The sequence below is a fragment of the Suricata suricatta genome, chromosome 4 (assembly GCF_006229205.1).
Source record: "Suricata suricatta isolate VVHF042 chromosome 4, meerkat_22Aug2017_6uvM2_HiC, whole genome shotgun sequence".
Classification (NCBI taxonomy): Eukaryota; Metazoa; Chordata; class Mammalia; order Carnivora; family Herpestidae; genus Suricata; species Suricata suricatta.
In genome coordinates, this window is record NC_043703.1 from 162,807,676 (window position 1) to 162,834,069 (window position 26,394).

A 26,394-nucleotide genomic window follows, 5' to 3' on the forward strand; every position below is an offset into this window, starting at 1 on the left:
GAAGGAGGGAAGGAAAGCAGAGACAGAGGGAGGGAGGGAGGAAGGAAGGAAGGAAGGAAAGGAGGGAGGGAGGGAGGGAGGTCTGTTTAGAAACTACAATGAAAATGTGGTTCCTGGTGCCCCGTGAGGAAATAAGGAAACCCTGGAAGGCTCCCATCGGAACCTTTCCGTGGCTCTCCAGCCCCGCCTGCTCTTTGAGCAGACAACCAGCCGCTGATGGGCCAGGGCGGACCACACGCCTCTTCAGAATGCTCACCCGTCTTCTCCACTGCCGCCAGGGCTCGGCCATAGTCATCATGGACTGTGAGGGAAATTAAAGTATTTCAGTGAAAATTTTCTTGTGACAGGTGAACAAAGCAAAAGGGAAAAGAAGGAAAAGAAAATGAAAATGTTCTGATTTGAGAAAAATAACCCAGGAGGTACTGCACCTGTGATGTCTTTTAGGAAGGAAGGAAAATGAAAATGGTGTCTCTTACAAACTGCTTTCTCCTTTCAGAATTCATAATCAGGCAATTTTGTAACAAGATAGGAAACTCAGCCCTGACAGGATTTAGTCTATGTAGCACTAATCCTACCTATCAGCAGTGTCTCAAACATTTTTTCTTGTTTTTTTTCTTTTATCTTTTCTTTTCTTTTCTCTTTTCCTTTCCTTTCCTTTCTTTTCCTTCTCTTCCCTTTTTTCTTTTTCTTTCTTTTTTTCTCTTTCTCTGTTTCTTTCTCCTTCTCTCCTCTTTTTCTTTCACTTTTTCAGTAATCACCATAACAGCATATTCTCTGAATCATTAAGAAACACCCACAATTTTTTTATGAGAGGTTTTTTTTGTTTTTCTTACACTCTATCCACTCAACACTTACTACTTTGGGGATCCTGAACCAATTACTTCTTTCAGTCTTTAGTTTCTCATTTACAAAACATAAGATATCAGCAACAATGGCCAGCAACACCCCCTATGTCACAGAGCTGGTATGAAAAGTGAAATAGGGGGTATAAATCCCCTAGTATGGGGGGATAACTCTTCTATAAATACATGAGAGAAGGCGGAAAAGGAGAAATACCCTTAAAATAATTTTTAGACGGATAATTTCAAAAATCATTGCATAATGATCCAATACACACATGTTAGACGTTGCTTAAGGCCTCACACGGTGCCTCTGTAAGACCAGAGTCAGTATCTGGCAAGGTCTGCTCAGAGCTTTAGATTTTATTTCCCCATAAGTTTGGACTCTGAGCTCAGCATCTCAGTCCAGCTAGACATGGTTGGCACTGAGAACTGCTTAGAGCTACATTTTTGGACCTTGGTTGATAAAGGAAAAGCCTAATAAAATCTGAAGATGCAGGAGGCACTTATTTTCTTGGTGAAGATCAGCTCCTGCAAAGAGCAGTCTAATGAAAACCATAGCCCCAGGGAGCACTGGTGGTCTTTCTGGGCGGTTCCCCCATCAAAGCTGGAAATCACCTCCACCCCTCACACGGCTGCAAAGAGCAAATCGTTTCATACAGCCTCGTGGCTTTGTAGACTGTTTAAAATATCGAATTTCAACAAAGTATGCAAGAAAGACCCTTCTTTGAATAGCCATCATACTCTTTTATTATTATCTTATGTAGCTACATAAATGGAACACAGTTCTATGGTAACTAAACCAGAATCCCGTAATGGTAATTACCAACTCTATTTATAAATTTCCAGTGAAAGGATGTGTGTATTATTTATCTCTAAATAAAAACAAGCCATTCAGAGGTATCAGATCATTTTTCTACTCTAAGAGAGGAAGAAAAAATACAGAACTGAGATACAGAACTTTTACAAACTGATTTGTAAAGGGATTTACATGCTACCACAACTCAACCATATTCATCAACACACGTTCATCTGAAGCCTTTATAAGAGGCAGCTGGTGGTGTAGAGTTAACCAGCTCCGTCTAGAAAGTCAAAATTGACCCAGATTTATCGTCTGGAACCACACATCCAGCTCCGTGATTTCTCACTGCAATATTATTCTCTTCTATATTAGAACTCTTTTTTGGTTTCTTTGTTTGGTTTGGTTGGCTTCTCGTGTGTGGGGCTTCATGTGTTGGGTGGCCAATCCCATTTGGAGGCAAAAAGGAATAGTGCAGGCAGACTTTCCAGCACTGGAATCCAAATACGGAAAACGTCAAAGCCTCAGAGAACGATCTCTTGAAACGTTCCAGGTATAGGTTAAATGATAACTAAGTACTATTTAAGAAAGCTACGCTTCTATACATTTAACATTTGCCCAACTGACAGCCAAATGGGAAGGAAACTCTTTTTTTTAGTATAGTTGACACACAAGTTACATTCCTTTCTGGTGTATGACGTAGTGATCTACGATGACGTAGTGATTCGATTGGCCTGTACAGTGTGCTGTGCTCACCCCAAGTGTACCTGTCATCTGTCCCCATACCAGGACAGTAGCAAACAATGATTAGTTAGGTGCCACCATTAGGTGTCAGTGCCTTAATCACATGCATGAGGTCAGGTGGGGGCAGGAGGGGTGGGGAGTAGAGGGGGTGGAGGGGGTGGAAGGATTGGCCGAGAGGGGGGAGAGGGATGGTTGGGGGAGGGCTCTCTTCCATCCTTGTCAACAGGGTGCTACCCTGACCTTCTTCCACACAACACAAAAATTTTATTTTATTTTTTAATAAGAAAAGCTCTTAGAAATCTAGCTGCACAAACCAAAACTACCCTCTCAGTTATGGTCTCTGCCCCGTTTCACATTTGGAGATGGAAACACAGAATTTGAAAGAGAAGGACGGGAAACTCTAACGGGCTGCGGGGTTTGCTGTCACAGGTACTGCACACGCGGATTCTCTGGTGTCTAACGGGGCCTCCCAATAAGACACCGTGCTGCTCTCTTAGCCGCATCCCAGAGGAAAGAAGCCTGAGGTCCAGAGAGCATGGGTAATTCCCCGGAGCAAACCCCTAATAAATAACTGCAAATGCATAACTCATTGTGCTTTACGTTTACGTGGTCTTTCTTTTCTTTTTCTCTTTTTCTTTTTCAGGTCATGGATCCTCACTTTCTTGACACATGTAAATAACCAACTTTTTTAAAGTTTATTTTTATTTCGAGAGAGACAGAGATAACATGAGCAGGAGAGGGGCATAGAGAGGGGCATAGAGAGACAGAGAGAGAGAGAGAGAGAGAGAGAGAAAGAGAGAGAGAGAGAATCTTAAGCAGGCTCCACACTGTCAGCACAGAGCCCTGTGTAGGGCTGGAACTTAGGAACTGTGAGATCATGACCTGAATGGAAATCAAAAGTCAGACGCTTAACCAACTGGGCCACTCAGGTGCCCCCAAATAACCAATTTTTCTAGCAGCATTTATTGTATTGAAATGGCGGTCTTTGCGGAATAAAAATTCCATGTGCGCCTTGGTCTGTGGTGTAGACTGAATTGTGTGTCCTCAACCAAGTTCAAAGCCTAACCCCCAGAGGCTATGTGTGTGACTTGTTGGGAAACGGGCTCTTTGCAGGTATCATCACGTTAAGGTGAAATCATACTGGATTGGGGTGGAACCCAATCTAACAGAAAAGGAGGGAACCGTGGACCTGGAGATGCACAGGGAAGAAGACCCTGTGACAGTGAAGGCAGCGGTTCCTTGCCAGGCAAGGACCCACAGGCTGCGGGCAATGCCAGAACTAGGTAAGACACGGAGTGTTCTTCCCCAGAGCCTCAGGAGGCTGCCAGTCCTGTGGACGCTGGGCTGTGGACCTCTAGATCCCAGAACTCTGAGAGGATACACTTCCGCCATCCAAGCCCCCCGTGCGTGGTGGCGTCACAGCCCTAGGACATCAACTCAGTCTGCTTCCAGCCCCTTCCTGCTGCGTGCTGCTCTCTGCATCTATTTCCATCATAATCAGCACCACCGTAATCGCTATGGATTTATACTAAATCATGGCATTTGGGAGGACAAACTCCTCAGCCTTCTAATTCTTCAGACTTTCTAACTACCCCTGACCACCCGCTCTTCCTTTTGAGTTTTATGATAAGTTAGTGCGGGTCTGTGAAACACCTGCTTTAGATATGGATCAGAATTTAGTGAAATTGGAAGACTAATCTGGGAAGTATTCATATATTTAAGATAAAGCATTTTTTATCTATGAAAGTGAGGGGGAATCTACATTTATTCAAATAATCAGTAATGCTTCATGATTTTCCCTATAAAGACTATCCACGTCCAGTCAGGACCAGAGCCCTGGAAACCCTGAAGAAATTGTGAATGAGATCTTTGTCCTAATGGTTATGACGAGTGTATAAAAGTGCTCTTGGGTTTTATTTATTGACCTCATTCTCAGAAAATGTGCCCAAGTCCCATATTATCACAGGACAATGGATTATTTTGGACTTCCCATAGCAACCTTATCCCCTGCAAATAAAGACATTTTAATCTCTCCATATCCAATTTTTAAAATTCTTTTTTTCTTTTCTTTAAACATCAGTAGACACAGGGAGAATAGTCATCTTTATATCATTTCTGACTTTGGATAAATCTAAATTGCCACCATTAATTATGAACTTTTGTATAGGCTTCAAAAAAGATGAATATCTATTATCTGTTAGAAAAGTTTCTTTCTATGAAGAGCTTGTTGAGAGCATTTTTTAAAAAAATTATGAACATATAAACAAGTCTGTAATGTCCAATCATTCTGAAATTCCTAGAAAAATATAAAATTTTATAAGTTTTCCCTATAGGTACAATTTTTCAGACTTTCTGTAAAACTCAGCACCCTCTGGGGCACCCTGAAGCCTGCACATTTCTAATTTCTAGTTCTCTCAAGGAGAGGTTTGATATAAAATAAGAAATAATAAAACAAGCAAGGGCACCTAGGTGGCTCAGTTGGTTAAGGTCCAACTTCAGCTCAGGTTGTGATCTCAGGTTCATGAGTTCGAGCCCCACATCAGGCTCTGCTGTGAGTGTGGATCCTCTGTCCTCCCCACCATCCCTCACCCACTTGCTCGCTCTTTCTGTCTCTCTCTCTCTCTTTCTCAAAAATAAATAAACATTTAATAAAATAAACAGACAATTATCTAAAGCAGTATTTGACTATGTGAAACCAGAAATATTTGTTTCAGGAAGCGCACGCACATTTCAGATATTCCTAGTGGAATTAAAAATTCACTTCATGCCATGTTGATGGTCTGTGCGAAGTTTAAAGGGAACACACAGGCGGTTCCCTGAGAAATAGATGGGGCTGTGTGGGGCCCGCCTGGCACCTTCCCTCTGAAGGACGCACAAGGGCTCCTTGTGATGGAGATTTTGTCTCAAAACTGTAGACTCTGCTTCTACTTCATTTGAAACAATGAACTTATTCAATTAAAATGTCTTTTGCCCTCACACAGTTTCATCAAATCCCATAATTTTTACTTGGGTAAAGAACATCAGAGCAGGTCCGTGGCCCATCCAGGCACCTGCCCCATGGGAGGCCCTGTGAGCTCAGAATGGTAGGAACAGACCGGGCTTTTTTAGTGCTAAAAAAAAAAAAAGTGCTGAGTACTCAGAATTATAGGAATTCCATGGGGGAAAAAAAACTACATAGTTGTGTCCACAGAAAGGTGGGAAAAGGCAAGTGCTCCCAAGGCAAGGAAGCCAGGAGGAGGAGGGGGTCTGGACGGGCGGGGGCACGCCTGGGAGAAGTCAACCCAAGCCCTGGCCAGAGGTGCGCATGCGCATCGGGAAATGCCACAGTGACCGTGACCGTGACCATGACCATGACGCCCCTACACCGGAAACACACCGCTTGCATCCTGCACTCTCGATATTGCATTTCTTTCTTTCTTTTTTTAAATTTGTTTAAGTTTATTTATTTTGAGAGACAAAGAGAGTGAGCAAGGGAGGAGGAGAGGGGGAGAGAGGCAGAGAGAATCCCAAGCAGGCTCTAGGCTGTGAGTGCAGCCTGAGGCGGGCCCGGACTCAGGGACGGTGAGATCATGACCTGGGCCAAAGCCAGGAGTCCGAGGCTTAACCAACTGAGCCGCCCAGGTGCCCGGGTTTGTTTCTAATAAACCCCCTTCCTGGTGTGTCCCGTGGCCATTTACTTCCAGGTGGTTGGTACACTCTTGGCCTACACCATCCGAGGCCCGACCCCGACTTGAACATGTCAGCCTGGCCATTGGTACTTGGTGGGCTCTCAAAAAACTATTTGCCTAATGAACAATTAAAGAATAAACTAGCTCTTACATTTTTAAAAAAGAATTTCCGTAATTCCAGCAGCTCCAGAAAGACTTGCCCAGGCGCATCTGGGAGCCTTGATCTTGGCTCCTGTCAAGGCTCCCATGGATCTTGAGCTGGAGCCCACATCCGGCTCCACAGGGACAAGGTGGATCCTGCTTGGGATCCTCTCTCTCCTTCTCTCGACCCCTCTTCCTCTCGCTCTCTCTCAAAACAAATAAATTAACATCAAAAAAATTAAAAGAAACACTTGCCTAGGGATATCCAGACCCAGGATAAAAGGAAAACCTAGAGGGGCGCCTGGGTGGCTCAGTCGGTTAAGCCTCCGACTTCGGCTCAGGACAGATCTCACGTTCGTGGGTTCGAGCCCCGCATCAGGCTCTGTGCTGACAGCTAGCTCAGAGCCTGGAGCCTGCTTCCTGTTCTGTGTCTCCTTGTCTCTCTGCCCCTCCCCCTCTCATGCTCTGTCTCTCTCTGTATCAAAAATAAATAAAACATTAAAAAAAAAAAAAAGGAAAATCCAGAAACGGAACATTCGCCGAAGGCTGTGTAAGGAACATAAACGTGATTGGGCGAGGAAGGGCTGCAGAGCGGCTGGGGGGCTGGAGGCGGGGCCGGACCAAGAGGACACAGAGCTCTGTGGCTCATGGGGTGGAGTACGAACAGGTGGAGGTGTGGCTGACCCAGTGCAGCAGGAATGGGGACACAGACGTAGGACCCAGGACGGGGAGAGGCCTGTGGGACGCTGCTGTACAGGCTCCTGGCCGAACAATAAACCACCGCCAGCCCGGGGCCCCCAGACCACAGTGTTCTGTCCCAGATCACGTGGGCCTTGAAGGCCGGGCCAGGCAGAGCTGACACCGCTGCTCCAGGCCTCACCAGGCGCAAGTGCTTGGCAAGAACAAAGAAAAAGCCCTGTCTCCTTGTTGATGGTCCAGCAATGCCAGACAAGCCCTGGGAAGCCGGGAGGCAGGCAGGCCCACCAGCCCGGCACTCTGATGGTCAGGGAGCCTGGAAGGTGGATTTGTTTGTTCCAGGGACAACACGGTCACCTTCCTCACTGGCCCTATCCGCATGCCCGGCACAAGCTACTGTACTATACGACTTGGATTCTAGTGAAGGATCAGGCTCCATATTCAATCCGCCAGCACAGTCTCCGCCCCAGACCTGCTCCCTCCACAGCCTCCCACATCACGCAGGTGCACAGGCAGGTGACGCCTGCGGGGTCCAGGCCAAGTTCGCCCCCGTCCTCCTCACTCCCTCATCCCCAGGATACTCTTCCTCCATCCGTTCTGTCGTGAACTCTCCTTGGCTCAGCCCCAGACTCCTTCCAGAAGGCAACTGAGTCTCTCCCACTTCCCGCTAATACCCAGCCCTCTCGCCTGGATTCATGGGGTAGTCCTCGTTTCTGCCCGTGTTCTAGGAACAGCCCCAGAGCCAGCCTCTCTCACAGGAGCCGCATCCCTGACTCGGGCTCCAAGCCCCGGGGCGGCCGCTAAGGGCCCGGATCCTAATGAAGGCCCTACACCCATTGCTCCTTGGGCTCTTGGATGTCATCAGTGGCTTCTCTCTTCCACCTGCCACACTGGCCTTTCTGCTGCTCCCGCCCTGGGACTCCCGTGAGCACAGAGGCTGCTCAGCTCTGAGCGAGCCAACAATCTCGCCTCCCTCCGGCCTGCACTTGGGTCAGCTCCGTGATGAGGTCTAACTGGCGCCCCCATTTAAGACTGCTATCAGCTGGGCGCCTGGGGGCTCCGTCAGTTGGGCAGCCGACTTCAGCTCAGGTCATGACCTCGCGGCCCATGAGTTCCACCCCTGCGTCTGAGCTGTCAAAGTGCACATTTTGTAGAAGCAAAGGCTGAACCCAGCGAATGAAATATGTTGCTACCAAAAACACACGGCCACTCAGTAACAAAACAGAAGTCCAGCCGGCCATGGGCCTCCAGGGCTCGGACGGGGCTCCCCACACTGGCCAAGGTCCCAGAGGCCTAGCGACGGAGCAGCAATTTTCAGGACAGCGGCACTCAGGATTCCTCTGACCCTTTTCTTCCTAATTTCATCAGAATGCATGTAACAAAGCATCAGTCTCTGAGCATCATTGAATCAAGTCAGTGAATTAATATACAGGATGGACACAGAGTCCGGACGTGGAACGGTGCAGGAAAGTTCCTAACCCCGCTGGGCAGAGCGACCAGCTCTGTGCATCCTTCTAGGATGAACAGGTGTACAGCCAACAAGACAGCTAGCCAGGGGCAGAGACCCTGGGATCCTGGCACCACGAAAATACCTGTTTGTGGCTTAAAAGAAAAAAAAGAGAAGAAAATGAGAAAAATACCAAGATGATGCACCAAATGAGCCCAAACAAATAGTGCAATGCTGTTTCATGGAATATAAACAAAAATAGGTAGTCCTCCTACTTCTAAATTAATATGATTGCTTTCTGCAGACTCTATTGTTTAAAAATAGAAGTGCGCACAGTAATTTAATTGAAAGACAGTGTGGCATCTGGGTCAATGTTCTTCCATGGATTCCGCCGCACAGATAGGAAATACAAAACATATTCAAGCCGGCGGCACTTGCCAGAGCTCCCTGAAAACATACATATTTTTTCTATTAAAAAGAGAGGAAGTTTTGTTATTATTTGAGTAGAGCTAATTTATGAAAAACAGCTGAAATATCCGGTATGGATTTGTAAAGTCCGTATTTAATTAGGGTAAAAGTCCGCATTTAATTAGGCCATTGTAAGTTCAGGTGTGTACAAATCGAGCCATTGTAAAGATACTGTTCATTTCCACACAGGAAATACCGCTGTCAATTGTCATGTACAAACATCAGATGTCTTGCAAAAGCAGACTGTGATATACTAATATTCACTAATTCCAGCTCAAGGAAAGAGGACATTTTCATCTCTCTGAAGCAAAGCAAAGGGATTCACACAAATCTCCAAATGCCGTGGATCATTAACTTGCTTCCAGCAACACAAAATTCCAAGCTCACCCCCAAGACCCCTTGCTTTAGAAATCTCTCCCGTCGGCTCTTTCACTAGCCGGGAAAAAGCACGTCACACCTGGGCACTACTGCAGGTCATGTTCAGAGGGCCTGGCTGAGCCCTCTTCGCCTCCTCCCTGCTGGTGCTCCAACCAGAGCCCGTCAGAACGGGACGGGGACCCCAGGGCTCCCAGCAAGGTCTCAGTGCTCCTACCATGGACCCAACTTTCCAAACTTTCTCAACATGAGGGCACCCTTGGAGCATCAACAATCACGACAAGTTACCAGCGCTTAGTGACTGAGAGAATAGAGGATAAAGTGTTAGCAAGGGTTAAGTGGAAATGCTGCATGCCTTTATATTTTTTAATCATAACCCATATACACTTAAAGGAAGTAGGGACTCAGGGACAAGACTCTGCCCTCCTACACACAGTGTCTACTGCACACACACTGTCAGAGTCTCCAGGCCCTCACTCGCCACAGCCCGCCCAGAGGGACCCCAAGCCCACGGGGAAGCCACATCGCAGGAAGGAAATCGGGGACTGAGGAACCTAAGTGGAGTCGGGTGGTGTTTCTTTCCTCAAGTCCTTGCACAATTTGTTGGCAGCGCCTATCCTGTGAGCAGGGCTGAATGCCTCTCGGGTCAGGGAAGCATGCCCCAGACAGACCTCTGTAAGCAGGATTTCCTCACCCCCTTTGTGGACTGATAGGATGCCTGAACCAAAAGGAATGGTTAGTACTGGGAAATGCAGCCACATTGGGAGGCTTGCGGGAGACGTGATCCGACTAGACTCTCGTAGTTACTACCAACACCAGCTTCTTCCACACGAGGGATCGGTTGTCTTTGGAGGATCGTTTCTCCCTCTTTGGAAGCCCAGGGATGTAGGAATGAGCACGAATCTGGAGATGGGGACACTGGTGCCCCATTGGCTCAGGACTGCATGCAAGGGCACGGAAACCATTGGGGACAAAAAGCTGGCGTCTCCTGGGTGAAATAGCAATGCTACTCCTAGAAATACACTCTAGAAAAAAATTTTAAATATCTACTTATGTAGGGAAACATGTCAAAAATTAAGCAATTTTCCACGGATTCCCAGATTGTACAGATTAGAGGGACTCTAGTCAACATCATGATATTCATTAAGGTTAAAAAAAAGATATATCACTATCAACAATGTCTTCATCAATCACTGTCCAGAGCTATTCCTGAATTAATGGTTCATATCCCAGGGCCAGAGAAGAAGAAGTTAAACACAAATAAAATACAGCAGGCTTTCTCAGGTAATCATACCCCAAAGTCGTAATCAAGAGAGTTCAATGTTGATTTGTGGGTGGAAAAACTATAGATCTGGATTGTGTGACTTTTGAACCATGAAGCTAAAGCCAACTTACTGTGTCAAAACGAAACAGGCAATATTTGGTTTCGTACAATCAGCCTGGCAAACTTTTCCAGTCACCTGGTATGCCTTCCTTTTTCTTTCCCTCTTCATTATTTTCCCTCAAAAGTCAGCTGTCTTTAGCACAAAAGACACTCAAAACTATCATTTAAAATGTTTTGAAATGCAAGGGGAAGGAGGGGTTTGCATGTGTGTGTGTGTATGAGAGACAGTGTGTGTGTGTTTCAGAGTGGAAGAAACAAAAACAAGAGAGTATTCTTTGAAAAGGTCCTTCTGAATAGTCTTGGCTACATTCACAGAAATTCTGAGCTGTCTTCCGTCCACAGAGCATTAGGCTAACACCATCATTCTGCTGTCCCCTTTGTTCCTGAAGCCTGTTCTTTAATGTGTGTCTAAATAATTTAATTTTCGATGGGCTGTGGACTAGGTTCAGTGAAAGAGGGGCAGAAATCCTATGAATCTTAATGTGTGTCACTTCCCTGGAAGTCCTTCTACATTAATAAGAGAGATTCACCAGTCCTTTTTTAAAAGACCCACAGAAGTCAGTAGCCTGCAGCATCTGATAATAGCTACGTTAGTTTGCATTAAATGCTTCTATAAATGATGTGCAAAAGTGCTATTATTTCTGCATATCTGAAGACAATTGTGAATAGCATTAACTCCACTAAAACAAAAGGGAACAGACATATTCATTTACATTATGATTTCACAGTAAATAAAGTTGAACCAGCTGGAAACACCAAAAAGACAAAAACCTTCCATGATTGTTAAATGTGGTTTTCATCATTAGCATTTTTTCTGTAACAGAGCTGACGTTCTATCAGGCCAGTGTCCTCATCCATTTATAAGAAAAAGCACTGGAAAATAAAGAGTGATTTCCTTTCTAAAAACAAAACAGAAAAAAACCTGTATTGAGCACCTAGCTGGGCCAGTGGTTGTGGAGGGCAGTGTTGGGGTGGTGAGGGGGGTGAGGGAGGAGGTTTACACGTGGACAGGAGCGGAGAAGAGTCTAGTGAAGGTGGTGAGACTATAGATGAGAGTGAAATGGAGATTTTTTTAATTTAGTTTATTTATTTGCTTTGAGAGAGAGAGAGCATGTGCACATGCAGGATTGGGGGAGGGGCAGAGAGAGAGAGAGAGAGAGAGAGAGAGAGCGAATCCCAAGCAGGCTTCATGCTGTCAGCCTGGAGCTAGATGCAGGGCTGGACCTCATGAACCATGAGATCACATCCTGAGCCAAAATCAAGAGTTGGCTGTTTAATGGACTGAGCACCCCCCTCCAGGTGTCCCAGAAACGGAGTTCTGAATTTAGCTCTGCAGTAACAGTATAGAATAGCTGCGTGCTATCCCCAGATAAACATACAGTAAAATCTCAGTCCGAATATTTAAGGAATTTTTTTCTACCTGAATAAAGGGAGACTTTAAAATACTGTTTTAATTTATACTAAGGAAGGAAAGATGTGCATTGATCAGCTTTCCTGCCCAAATCTAATTTTAAAAATTCATTGATATTTGATAATAGGAGGACATTGCCTCAAACATCAAATTGTTTTATTCTACAATACAGAAAGTATGAGAGATTAAACACGTCTAGGGCAGATCCTTTATTTTGACAAAAATCCATGTTATCAATTTATTATGTTAGGATTTGTTTCTCTGATTTGTACATGTTGTATCTATTCTGCTTTGTTTTATGTTAAGAAAGGAAATAGGATGGAAGAATATGAAAGAAAGAAAAAAGAAAACGAGGACTAGAAGAAAAAATCAAAAGCTTAATTAGGAATTCTAAGATGATGGTGGTGAAGTATTTCTGAATCTTCCCAAATTACCACATGGAAGCTGACAAGTACTAGGCTAATAACACCCAAGACCACATTTACAGTAAAATCGGGTGACTGGCACCCCCGTGAAGCCCTAGGTAGCAGCTGTGGGGCAGATCCCAACAGCCAAGTCGCTGGTCAGACCCTGCAGCAGGAGGAGGAGGAAGGCAAAGTCAGCAGCCCAGGTGAAGACCCGCAGAAGGGACCAAGCGTGGGTGCAGTTCCTGCGCTGGGAGGCACTCCTGAGACTGGAAAACACCCTGAGCAGAGCAAAGACCATACAGAAAAAGGAGCAGCTAGAATCAAAGAAAGTTAACAGCCTGGGGGGCGCGGAAAGTTAGGCAGCCACCCTCAGCTCAGGTCATGATCTCAGGGTTTGTGGGTTCGAGCCCCACCTCGGGCTCTGTGCTAATGGCTCAGAGCCTGGAACTGCTTCAGATTCTGTGTCTCCTTCTCCCCCTCCCCAACTAGTGCTTGCCCTGCTCTCTCTCTCTAAAAAATAAAACATTAAAAAAAAAAAGGAAGCTGAAGTCAGAGGGGGCAGATCTCAGACTATGTGCCACCATACTTTTTACATCTATTTAAGTTGTAGTAAAAACATACATAAAATTTACTGTTTTCAAGAATCCAGTTCAGTAGCATTAAGTCCTTTCATGTGGCTGTGTGACCATCACCACCATCCATCCACAGAACACTTTTCATCTTGCAAAACTGACTCTGTCCCCATGAATACTAACTCATATGACTCCCTCCCCCAGCCCCTGACATCAATCACACCTACCATTATACTTGCTCTCTCTATGAACTTCACAACCTTAGGGACACCTGGGTGGCTCAGTCAGTTAAGTGTGCAACTCTTGATTTCAGCTCAGGTCATGATCTCCCACTTGTGAGGTTGAGCCCCGCATTGGAATCTATGCTCTGCATAGATTCTCTCTCTCCCTCTCTCTTTGCTCTTTTCCTGCTCATGCACACATACACATGCATTCTCTCTCTCTCTCTCTCTCTCTCTCTCTCTCTCTCTCTCTCTCCCCCCTCAATTAATCATAAGAATTGAATCATACAATATTTATTCTCTGTGACTGGCTTCTTTCAATTACCCTAATGTCCTCAAGGTCCATCCATTTTGTTAGCATTGCCAGAATTTCCTTCTTTTTGAAGGCTGAATAATACGTGTGTGTGTGTGTGTGTGTGTGTGTGTGTGTGTGTACGTACCATATTTTGTTTACCCATGCCCCAGAAATGGAATTTCTGGGTAGATACCCAAAATAATTGTAAGCAGGATCTTGAAGAGATGTTTGCACACCCATGTTCATAACAACATTATTCCCAACAGCCAAAAATGGAAGCAATGCAGGCAGCCACCATACATTTTATCACTTTATGAAAACAAAAGAAGAAAGAGGCTCAGCACTGGGAAGCTAGAAAAGGTATCTTTGACCAATTTCTCCCCCTTTAGAGGACATCATCCACTTCCAACAATTAGTTATATAAAAATACAGAAAAAGAGTAGAAAAAAACTCCTACAACACACTATAAGACACACCCACAAAATAGATGAAAATGCAAACTTCATGTTTCTAAATGAACTAATAGCCATCTTCTAAAACAGAACCTATAAAAAAATGATGTAAGTAATATTTAGGAAAAAATGAGATGACTGGAGAAAAAAAGGTTTGAGAAGAAAGGTAGAGCACTGATGAAAGAATAAAAGTAGGATTTTCTCTGAAATGTAGGATAAAATAGAAGTAACACGTGAATAAATAAACATACATTATGTGCATGAAAATTTAGGAGATAGAAAAGGTTACGGTCTAAAGAAATTTAAAAAACATCGTTCTTAAGTTGACAGAAAGAGACAGCTATAGAAGAGAGGGAAAGAAGATACAACATGCTCACAATAGGAGTCAATGAAGGAACTAAAGCAATGGAACAGAAGAAATAAAGTGTTTCTAAATGTTTTTTTTTTTAGGCCAATACTACTTGTTAAAAAGGAGAGCACCACCAGATACCTGGGGAAATCAAGCAATAAAGGATATCACTGAGAAATATTCCAGTTAAACTACTGTGAGGTTTTGGGGGTGGGGGTTAGTTGTTTTGTTGTTGTTTTTGTTGCTGTTGTTATTTCAGAGAAAGAGAGAGCATGAGTCAGGGAGAGGGGCAGAGAGAGAAGACTCCACATTCAGTGTAGAGCCCAACATAGGAGTCAATCCCACGACCCTGGGACTGTGACATGAGCTAAAACCACGATTCGCATGCTTAACCAACTGAGCCACACAGCATCCCAAAACTACTGTGTTTTAACAAAAAACAAATCCTAAGGACATTGAAGGAATGGACCAAGTCATCTACAAGAGGAAAATTAAAATTAAGACTTTTCAACAAGAATACTTAATGATGGAAAGCAAGGAAGTAAGATAGTTAACAATCCAAGAAAAGAACATACGAGCCAGGGGCACCTGGGTCGCTCAGTGGGTTGAGCATCCAATTTAGGCTCAGGTCATAATCTCACAGTTCAAGCTCCTCATTGGGCTCTGCATTGACAGCTCAGAGCCTGGAGCTTGCTTTGGATTCTGTATAGCCTCTTCTTTCTGCTTCTCCCCACTCATGCCCTGTCTTTCTCTGTCTCTCAAAAATACAAGTTTAAAAAATTTTTTTTAATTTTTAAAGAAGAACATTGGAACCAGAGTTTATATCTGGTCAAATAGACTTTACATGCAAAGGAGATAGACAAACTGACATGAACATGCAGAAAGTCAAAAACTACTATCATTTAGAGCTTCCAGTTTGGAAACTTCTAGAGAATGAGCTTTAAGCAACACAAGAAAAGATTTGTAACTGCTAAGGCCTCATACTGAGTGGTGACTTTATAACTACCTTTACAAAGATTAAATGATGATCATTCATTATATTGATAGCATATCATTGCTTTGTTCTTTGACAAGATAGACACAATGTGTGGAGAAGAGATTAGGAGATAATTGCATCATTCACAGTTCAAAGCAAACAGAAAATAGACAAATAAGAGGGACCTAGAGTGTTACATAAAGATATCATTGTAGAGATAACTACTTGGCAAGAAAAAAAATGCAAGCATATCTAAGTGGTAAATATATACATAAGAAAGGCAGAAAATGGATTTTTTAAAAAAACCAGTAAAGGAGCATATGGTGTCCAAATATATGTATAAAGTAAATAAAATATATTAATACATATTAAACATAAAACGATATGACAGACCTGAAGCAAATGTAGTAAATATACAGTATTTGGATTTCATTTATTTTCCGGAAGACGGAAAGGGAAAATTGTTACATCAGATCACAAAAGACTATAATTTCTATTGCAGTTTGGGGCCACAGAATGATTTCTAATGTCCTTTTAAGCTAAAAACACTAATGACTTTTCTGAACTCCAATAGTAGGTGATGAATTCTAAAACCTCTATTCCATGCCATGTTGTTATAGATGAATTATTGTTTTAGAAGGAACTAGATGAAAGTTCAGCTCTTTCTTCAAGCACATATCACGAGTGTGTACAAAACTGTGCCCTCCCAGTCCTAGGTCCACACACGCTGTACCCAGACAACGGTTTATCTCTCCCCTTAGACTCTTCGCGTTCAGGGAACTTTCTACTAAGTTCTGGGACCTTCTAACTGGGAATGTTTCTTGACCACCAAGGCTTTTTATTCCATGTCCTTCTCTCCTTTGAACACTCCCCAACTTGAGCTCTGGATGGATAAACCAACACTTCAGTAAAAACTCAATAGTCCTGTAGACTATTGACTCTGGGGCAACATTCAGCTTCTAAGGAAAGTATTAGTGAGTATGGTTTCTGTGATATTTATGCATATATAGCACATTTATTAGGGATAAAACTTAGTCTAAGACCATGATGATGTTTGCCCTAAAGTATGAGACTTACTTCTGTCGCTTTATGGCTAACATCACCATAATGCTTAAATAGAAAAAATAATTTATACTATAGCTAGAATTTCTAAGATGATGGTAGAAAACAAAGGTAAAAAATTTCTGCAACAGAAATCCAGTCAAAACTAAGAGAGTATAAATCAAGAACTTCTTCCCCTTACTTATGTGATAGCCCAAAACTCTGATGCTCAACATAGAGTCAATTACATTCAAAGAATGCGCTTTATATGTCATTATGAATCACTTAGTGGCACAGATGTTTAATTGTATAATTAGATTTTGAACTCAAGTGCCACTGAGGATTAACTTAATTGCAAAGTAAAATTATAAAAAGAAAAAGAAATCAATTCTCCAAGGGTAAACTTACATTTTAGGATCATGAAAGACACTTTTCAAATAATGTGTGGAAAGATATTGAGCATGTCAAATAAAACTAAATACAGATTAATAGAAAAAATGTTTTTAAAATACAGTCATACATCCAATTTGTAGATAGTGTTTTGCTTAAGAGAGAACACTAATTATTTAAAATTGCATCACTGTCTAGAACAGGCCATTTAAAACATAATAAAGAAAACAGGTATTTCTGTACAAAAAGACAAAGTAACAAAAAATTCTGGAATGAGCTAATGTTCCATAGAATGAACATTTACAATGTGATACATTTCTCATAAAATTCATTCACATTCATAAGAAAAGCATTTTTTAAAATACCCAACAGGGGCGCCTGGGTGGCTCAGTTGGTTAAGCCTCCAACTTCAGCTCAGGTCAGATCTCACATTCGTGGGTTCAAGTCCCATGTCAAGCTCTGTGCTGACAGCTCAGAGCCTGGAGCCTGCCTCCGGTTCTGTGTCTCCTTCTCTCTCTGCCCCTCCCCCTCTCATGCTCTATCTTTCTCTGTATCAAAAATAAATAAAACATTTAAAAAATTAAAATAAAATACCCAACAGATAAAAATCCACATAAGGAAGACCTCAATGCCAGGAAAGATGCATAGATAAACTAACACAACCACAAATACAAGTCCAACACCATAAATGTGCCAGTTGACACAAATCATCTCATAATAACCAAGTGGATAATGCTCTCTCATCCAGCTTCCTCCTCACCCACTAGCTGGCTTTGCCTCCCCCCTTCTTTATTCCCCGCTCCCTGAAGAAGAGCCACAGTCCAGGCGCACATCTGCCTGTCCCCCGTTATGCCTCCAACTCTCACCAGCTTTGCTTTGGTTTATGTGCTCAGTTGTTTATGTTCTCCACCTGTTTGTGTCCATTTGATTTCTTATTCTAACTAAATAATTGATAAAATTGTATGCAACCCAAAGAACTAGAACCACAAAAAGAGTTACTTATGTAAAAAATAAGTGAATGTTTCACAGAGTCTCAATTTCATGTCTAAAAAGCAAGGGAAAAAAATCAATCACTGTAAATGGGAAGTCCAAAGGAAAAATTCAGATTTTTCCCAAAACTCCATAATTTCTCATTCCACTTTGAAGGAAAGTCGTTGGCGATCACAGACAACATATATGAGTGTACTTAAAGAGGAAAAGGAAGTCAAAATGGTCAATGATCAGATCCATACTTTATAAAGGTGTCTTTGGCCCTATATCAAGGGATTAGTTAATGGTATAATTTATATGATTTAAAATGGAATAAAATGTTCAACAGATTTATAGTTTTCATGAATTTTATGAATTCCCATGGAAATCATGATTTATGACTTTCTCAATTAATCCATTGTTCGTTTTTAATAGCACTGGTAGTATGTTCTGGTTTGTATTTCCTTTACTGTAGCTTTTTTTTTTTAGCTTATACTATGTATGGAGCACAGTGTTAAGCACGCTATGTAATATCATATTAGTTCACTAAAGTGGTCATAACAATGCACCACAGCACAAGTGGCTCAAACAGAATTTTATTCTCATGGCTCTGGAGACTGGGAGTTCGAGATCAAGGTACCTCAAAGTTGGGTCTTTCTGAGGCCATGAGAGAGAATCCACTCCAGCCTCTCTCCTTGGCTTGTAGACGGCCATCTTCCCCTGTTCTTCACCTCATCTTACCCGGCATGGCTCTGTGTCCAAATTCCCACTTCTTACAAGGACACAATGGATTATATAAGCCTTATATAAGTCATATGGGATTAGGGCTAACCCTAATGACCTTTCTTAACTTGATTACCTATCTCCAAATAAGGTCACATTTTGAGGTACAGAGGGTTAGGACTTTGACCTTTTCTGTGGGACACAATTCAACCCATAACAAATGTATTTTAATCCTTGGGTCACTCTTAAAGTTAAGCAATAGTATTCACTAGATGAAGGAACTGACGAATCAGAGCATTTTATCTAGAAAATTTAGGGTTAGGTCAAGTGGAGCAGTAAACTCAAAATACTCAGTAAAGACCAGCTTCTCAATGGTGACAGCATACAGCACGGCCTTCCACCTGAAGAAGCCTTCACTTGAGACACGTGTGTGTACATGCACACACACGCACACACACACACATGCAGGCTCACATCATGCCCTTGAATCACAGAGACCTCAGATGGGATTTCTGAAGTAGAGGATATTTGAGTGGAGAAAGCTGACTCAAACATTTCATTTCAGTTATTCTTTTGATCCTGTGATGCTCATCTTTAACTGCTCATAAAGATTATCTATGGAGCAGTCACCATTTACCATCTTCCAGAACCCTTAGCAGACCAAATGGCTTTTAAACTCCTTAGGTGTTTCTCATATTCAACCAGGGTTGAAAGCACCCTATTATTAGTAAAAAAAAAAAAAAAAAAAGGTGAGGATTTTTTCAGATTGAATATAACAAATCACCAAAAAAGAAAAAAAAAATCCATGACATCCATAATAAACACTACTATCCACTGAGGGGAGAAAACGTAATTACTGAGCATATCTTACACATCAAGTCCCATGCCATTCCTTTCTTTCATGAAGGAAAAATATTTGGTGGCAATAAAATGCACTTCTCTAACACTCTGTGACAAATTAGCCTTGTGACCTAGGGCCACGGCATGAACACCGATTCTTTGATTTCTCACCAGTGCAAGGAAATTATAAAATCCACCATTTCTCTCTCAGAAATATATGATGGGTGATTAAGGAGAGGAAAAGTGCCACATTTTATAGACACAAGTCACTCGTCCAGAAGATTATTAACAATCAGGATCATGGTCATTGCCATGCAAGGGACTGCTCCATTATGTCATATTAGCTGAGTGCCTACATGCACCCCAACTTTGCAAATCAGCATCATTGTAAAAACACTAAAGAAGGAAGACAGTTATTAATAAGAAAAGTGACCCTAAAGATTTATACTTTTAAATGAAGCTAGTAAATATACTCACTTTTTTTTCTATAGTAAATGTAATTGCTTAAAACACCTTACATTTATGTACACCTCAAACTCTACTGATGAAAGATGAAAGAATTGAGCTCCCAATAAAAAAAATGCAGAATCCAAGGTAAAAAGAGATAAGGTGTCAGGAAGACAGAAATGTGCCCTTCTCCAAAAAGGGAGAGAAAAATCAGGAAATAAATTAATATTCATCAATTTCTAATAGGGCAGTACTGTCCTGGACACCTAACATTTCATCATCCAATAAATCTGAAAGGCTTTAACGTTTCTCCTTTTCCATGGCCTTTTCAAAGATTTGAAGACCTCGGGTCCATTCATGAGCTCCCAGGGCTACTCTGCAAGATGCCGGGAGCCTACATGGTAGCTGGCAATGAAATTCCACAGACCAGAAGCTCTTTACTCCCAGGGCCCAGCCGCTGTGGTCTGGGGCAGCATGGCCGATCAAGGAAAGACTGTTTGGGAGACCACAAACCTCCCCATGACAGCATGCCTCTCACTTGGCTCCCTCTGATGCTTTTTGCACAGCTCTGCATGTATCTACGTTCTTGATGAATGTTCCATGGCTCCATGCACATCTCCACAGTCCTCATGATACTGGGAACCTAAAGAAGAGGTGATGAGCTGAAAACAGCTACATGACTATATGACTTCCCTCTGCCCTGGTCATCTGATAACAAATCAGATCCAGAAAACCTTGGTGAGTATCACAAATAACTCTAGAACACTGTTTAGTAACATTTGGTGTCATGGACCACCTTGAGAATCTCATGGAAGATATGAATACTAACCAGGAAAAATGAACATTTCTGCACATAGTGAAGATATTTTAGGGGTGCCTGAGTGGCTTGGTTGGTTAAGCATCCAACTCTTTTTTTTTAATTTTTGATGTTTATTTATTTTCAAGCGAGAGAGAGACAGAGTGTGATCAGGGGAGGGGGGGGAGAGAGAGGGAGACACAAAATCCAAAGCAGGCTCCAGGCTTTGAGCTGTCAGCACAGAGCCAGATGCAGGGCTTGAACTCATGAACCGCAAGATCATGACCTGAGCTGAAGTTGGATGCTCAACCAACTGACCCACTGAGCTACCCCAGTGAAGCATCCAACTCTTGATCTCAGCTCAGGTCTTGATCTCACAGTCATGAGATCAAGCCCTGCATTGGGTTCCACATTGGGCATGGAGCCTACTGGAAGGAAGGAAGGAAGGAAGGAAGGAAGGAAGGAAGGAAGGAAGGAAGGAAGGAAGGAAGGAAGAAAATATTTTACAGGCAACATATGAGAATACATTGACCCCCCCTCCCAAATTACACCCCTGGTGGATAATTCTTACTGTCTGTCCATATTCTCTCTTCTCAATTTCTAAGAGCACCAGCTGTACCTGAGGTAAAATCTGCCCAGCTAACAGATGACCTTCCCATGCTGCTCTTATGACTGAAGCAGGACAATGAGATGGGAGCAGAAGCCATTGAGTGAGACTTTGGAAAAGTTCCGTGAAAAAGCTAGACTCTTGTATTTGTCTTTTACTTCCTTCCCTTCTTGTCTGGGAAAGCCTTCTCAGATATAGGGACATAAGCATGACACTAACGAATGCTTAGGAAAGAGTCACAGGCTGAGGGAGGGGGTGGGGTCACCTGTGACTGGCACAGTTTAGGAACAAGCAGGTCTGTGTGGTTAGAGCTATATGGATGAAGAAGACGATAAGCAAAGGGGTCAAGGTGGGAGCCAATGTACATGGTCATTGAGGGCTTGATAGTCATGAGACGGGCGTTGGCTTTCATTCAGAATGAGATGTGAAGCCATTGCAGGGCCCCAAGCGGTAATGTGACATGACCTCATGTTTTAAAATATCACTCTGTTTCTTGTGTAGTTAATAAGTCATAAAATGGCAAGAGAGACCTCTATTTTAAGACAATTATTACATAAAATTTCAGACTTTAAAATGAATCACCCTACATCCACACACACACATAAGCACACATACTCAAGAGTAAAACCTATATGAAGATAGACAGAATCCTTAGAAATCTAAGTTGAAACCCCAGCTCCACCTTGCTTCCTCATTTACAGGTAAGGGTTGGTTGAGGAAGAGATTGAGTGGATGGGTCTAGAACTGGAACCAGGGTTACAAACTGTTGACCTAAGGAAAATGATATGGGTCTGTTCCCAAGACACAATCAATGTGCTAAAACAGTGGTTCTAAAGGTTCATATATAAATTCTTTGAGGCAGGACATGTACCTCAATTTACAAGAAGGCCAAATAGTCCATAAAGTCTCATACTCTTAATACTCAGGTGACTGGATCAATAGATAGATGGGAGAGAGAGAGAGAAATAGAGAGAGAGAGGGGGGTGGGGACATGTGATAGACAGACAGATGGAGAGATGAGACAAGGAAAGAGATCGGAGAACTTGTCCCTGGTCCCTGGTCTCCATATCTAAATACCTAAGTCCCATGATATCAAGACCTTTCCTTTCAACAGGAACACTTTCCTTTAACCCATAACCTTAGCCAAAGTTCAACCCCATCTCCTACACCCATAACATCCTGACACAAAGTTCTTCAACCTCTGCTTGACCATCTTCTTAAACAAGGGGTTCACAATGGACCAGACCAGAAGTCCATTTTTAGACCATTCTAGGTGATTAAATACCTCTACTATTGAGCCAGTGTCCACTCCCTGTAGCTCCCCCCCCATCCTCTTACCTCTACACTACAAAGCAATACATCTGAACCCCACTCCCGGTGACATCCCTTTGTATATTTGAAGACAGCAAGCCTTTCCCTAGTCTTCTCTGTTTCACAATCAATATGTTCCACTTTTCACAAACATCTTCCACATAACTTTATTTTAAGCTTTTCTATATACTAGTTATTCTCTCTTATAATGGGTCAGAGGTTTGCAAGTGACGTTGGCCATATGTTTCTTAGAATGTACTTTGACAAAGGTACAGTGAAGGGAACTATTCATTTAGTTCAACAAATATTTAGAGTTCTACATCTATCAAATTCTCACTGGGAAATACATGACATACTCAGAGTAATTTGAGGAGAGTTTAATAAAGGGACCATTCTGCAGGTTAATGCAAGGACTAGGAAATGTAATAAGAAGTCCCACAGTGCCCCCAGGGTGAGAAACAGCAAGAAGTGAGGACTGTCTCTAGGCTGAGGGATTCTGGAGAAGGAAGTCTTGTGAGAGCACAGCCTCACAGGAGTAGTGACAGCCAGCAGAAGTGGACCCAGGTGAATGAATGATTCTACCTCACTCACCCCCTGCTCTCTCACCTCCCATTGCCTTCGCCTAACTGGACAGCAGGTGCAAGGAGAGAGGAATGATGGAGAATGTATGGGCCACACTCACTGGGCACAGAGGAGAGGACGGGGGGATGGAAGCTATATGACACAAACCCTGTTAACTGCTAGAATAGTGAGGTATGAAGGTAATCCTTCATTGTGAGCTCTTGACAAACATTCCCAAGAATGGACAGAAGCTAGTGTTCTGCTCTCTGGGTGGTAAATAATGAGTGTGGGGTTGTACATATTCACTTTGTGATGCCTTTGATAAATTCAGACAAGGTGGTCAAATGGGCGACTACAATTCTGAAGCTGAAAGAGGAAATCCAGAAGGACATAAAGTGGGAGTCAACAACATACAAAATATAAATGAAGGTTTGGCAAACATGAATTTGCCAAAGAAGAAATTTTGTGATTGGAAGATGGAAGGGCTTGAGGATTCCATTCCATGTAGTGGCTTCATAGCGTAGGCTGACCCTGAAAAGAAGCCTGGGATAGAATGGCCATAGAAGTAGGAGAACAATCAGGAAAGCGTGCGGAGAGGGTCTCCAGAACAAGGGGGTGGGTAAGCATTCTCAGATGCCACTAGGGTAACAACTGACAGGGGGACTGAAAAAAACCTCTGCTAGATCTAGCACTGTGGCAGGAAAGACAGGCTGCAGAGAGTGGCGGTAAGAGGAAGAGTTTGAGTAATGGGGTGATCAAGGTAATGTGATCATGCTCAAACATTAATGGAAGGACACCCTTGGCAGGGAAGGCCGATTATTCACAGGGTAGAGGATACGAGAGTAATGTTCGCTGGAGGCCAGAAGGAACATGATCTAATCTACAGTTGGAGGGAATCACTCTGAATAGAGTAGAATTACTTCCCTTAGTACATCAGCAGGAAAACACGAAGGGAAAAAAAATAGGTTGCCTATGGCAGGAAGTTGTAGTAGTTGGCAGGTAATGACCTGAATTTTCTCTGAGAAGTTGCACATTTCAGGCTGAAAGTACAGGAAACCAGGAGGTTGGGTCTTTATGAAGGTCATTGTATGAAGTAGAAAGCAGGTCTACCAATAAATGGGAAGCAAAGACCATTTAACCTAACTCCCCACTCAGAGGTGTGTGGGTGTAAGAAACTAGTTAGAACCTGGGAGGCACAGAGCGAATCTTAAGCAGAGACTGGGTTTTGTTTAAGATAAGAAAGTGGAGGACATTTGGGAAAAAGGTTAAAGATGAAAGGAGTTTGCCAGATGAGAAGCATTTCTGGATGGCCGAGGGACCAGTGAGGAACAGGGAAACATTGACGGTTGGGTTAGGAGACGAAGTGGAGAGCCTTAGGGGCAGGGATTGCTTCCCCTGGCGCTCCGCTGTTGGCTTTTGACTCAGGAAATCACGGATCCCAGCCCTGGTTGATTCCGTCTCGGTAGTTTCGTTTGGAAAGTCTCCACACTGTCTGCTCGCCTGTTCTGGGGTTGTGGTAAACGCACGTAGAAAGAATATCCCATTAGACCTCAGTCCCATGAGGGCAGGCCCCGATCCACAGCTGTTCCATTCTGCAGCCCCAACAGCAGCAGGGTCTAGGCACAGAGGAGTCGCGTCGGGGCGCCTGGGTAGCTCAGATGGCTGGGCGTCTCCCTCTCTCTCTCAAAATAAATAAATAAATAAATAATTTTTAAAAAGAAGTCATTTTAGATGTTTGTCAAGAAAAACAATACAAAATGTGTCTTCGACTCTATTGCATATGACTTAAGTCTTTGCCAATTTATTTAAAAATCTCGCAAAACTTCAACATCATGACAGGGGACATCGATCATTATTGCAAAAAAAAAAAAGTCATATGATACAAAGTTTATCTGCTCAAATAAGGAAAAGGATGGATATTAAGAATATAAAATTATACAGGCACCTGGGTGGCTCAGTCAGTTAAGTGCCAAAGTCTCAGCTTTGACTCAGGTCATGATCTCACAGTTCAGGAGCTCAAGCCCCACATGGGGCTCTGTGCTGGGAGTGCAGAGCCTGCTTGGAATTCTCTCTCTCTCCCTCTCTCTCTGCCCTTCCCCCACTCTCTCATGCACTGTCCCTCAAAATAAAAAAAAAAATAAACTTTAAAAAAAGAATATAAAGTTAGAAATTTAAATTCTGCTTCTGAGAAAATAATAGGAACTCTTGCAATCCACCAAAATCGAGGTGTTTAACAAGACTTATACTAACTCAATCTCCTATGTATGAACCATTGGATTAACACATTAATAAATCAATAAATATAACCTCTTTGACTTTAGCAAAGCTTTTGGCTGAGCTGTTCCTAGAAAAAAAAAATCAAAACACTGAAAATGTGGTAAAGGTACAACTTTCCATACAACTTTTGCACTCCTAGCTACACTCATGTTACCCTCTCCTTTGCAAATATTTTCTTTCTTGGTGCACGAGGGTGCTCACAGCTCAGAAGCAGGAAATAACATAAAAATACAAAAAATCATAAGAGATTATAATTGCCTCTTTAGAGTTACCAAAAAGTCCTCGATGGCCTGAACGAGGCAAGGTTACTAACGGCTTGTCACAACATGAGACTTGATCAAGGAAGTCATCTCAGGTAGTGCTTAGTGCAAAGATTAAATAAGATTATACACTTTAGAGCTAAAAACAGTGATTTGCACAAATTAATAGCTTTGAAAAAAAAACATAGCTGTAACGAGGATTCTGGTGATGACAATGATGTTTGGGGACCAAGTGTCCTATAATTAGGGTGCAGAAACAGAAAAGCAGGTAGGGGCAAGTTCAAGGTCTTGACTGGCAGTTGGATGCATTGTTGTAGAGTTAGTTATCAGAGGGCAGGGCTGAGGCAGAAGCAAGGGGCTTCCACACCCCAGGGTCACAGGGCCCAGCGGGACGCCTGTAGGTGCAGAGCCACAAGCAGGCCTGGAAGGAGGCCGCCACAGTCTGGCCTCTGATGGCGCCACAGAGGAGACCAGGCAGGCGCGGTGCCAGGCGGTGTGGATGTGGGACACAGGGCCCTCAAGGACCGACAGAAACAGCCCCAGGACCATTCTGTGGCTTCAAGGCTGAGCGATGGAGGGAAATAAGGTGCCATTCACAGAAGTTCAAATGAGGAAACGTTCGCAAAGGAGCACGAGTTAGGTTCTGTGCCTGCCTCACTACCCCCAGTTGTCTCTGATCTCCCTCCGGACGGGCTCTGGTGCCCACCAGCACACCCAGAAGAAAGCCAGATGCCCAGGAATGAACACATTCTGAGTCAGTTCCAGGATTCCAGAAACAATCAGTGAGTCTGCAGCCTTGTCTGTAAAACCCAGGATAGTTGTTGTTGTTTTTAATGTTTTATTTATTTTTGAGAGAGAGAGAGAAAGAGAGAGAGAGAGAGCATGAGCAAGGGAGGGTCAGGGAGAGAGGGAGACACAGAATCTGAAG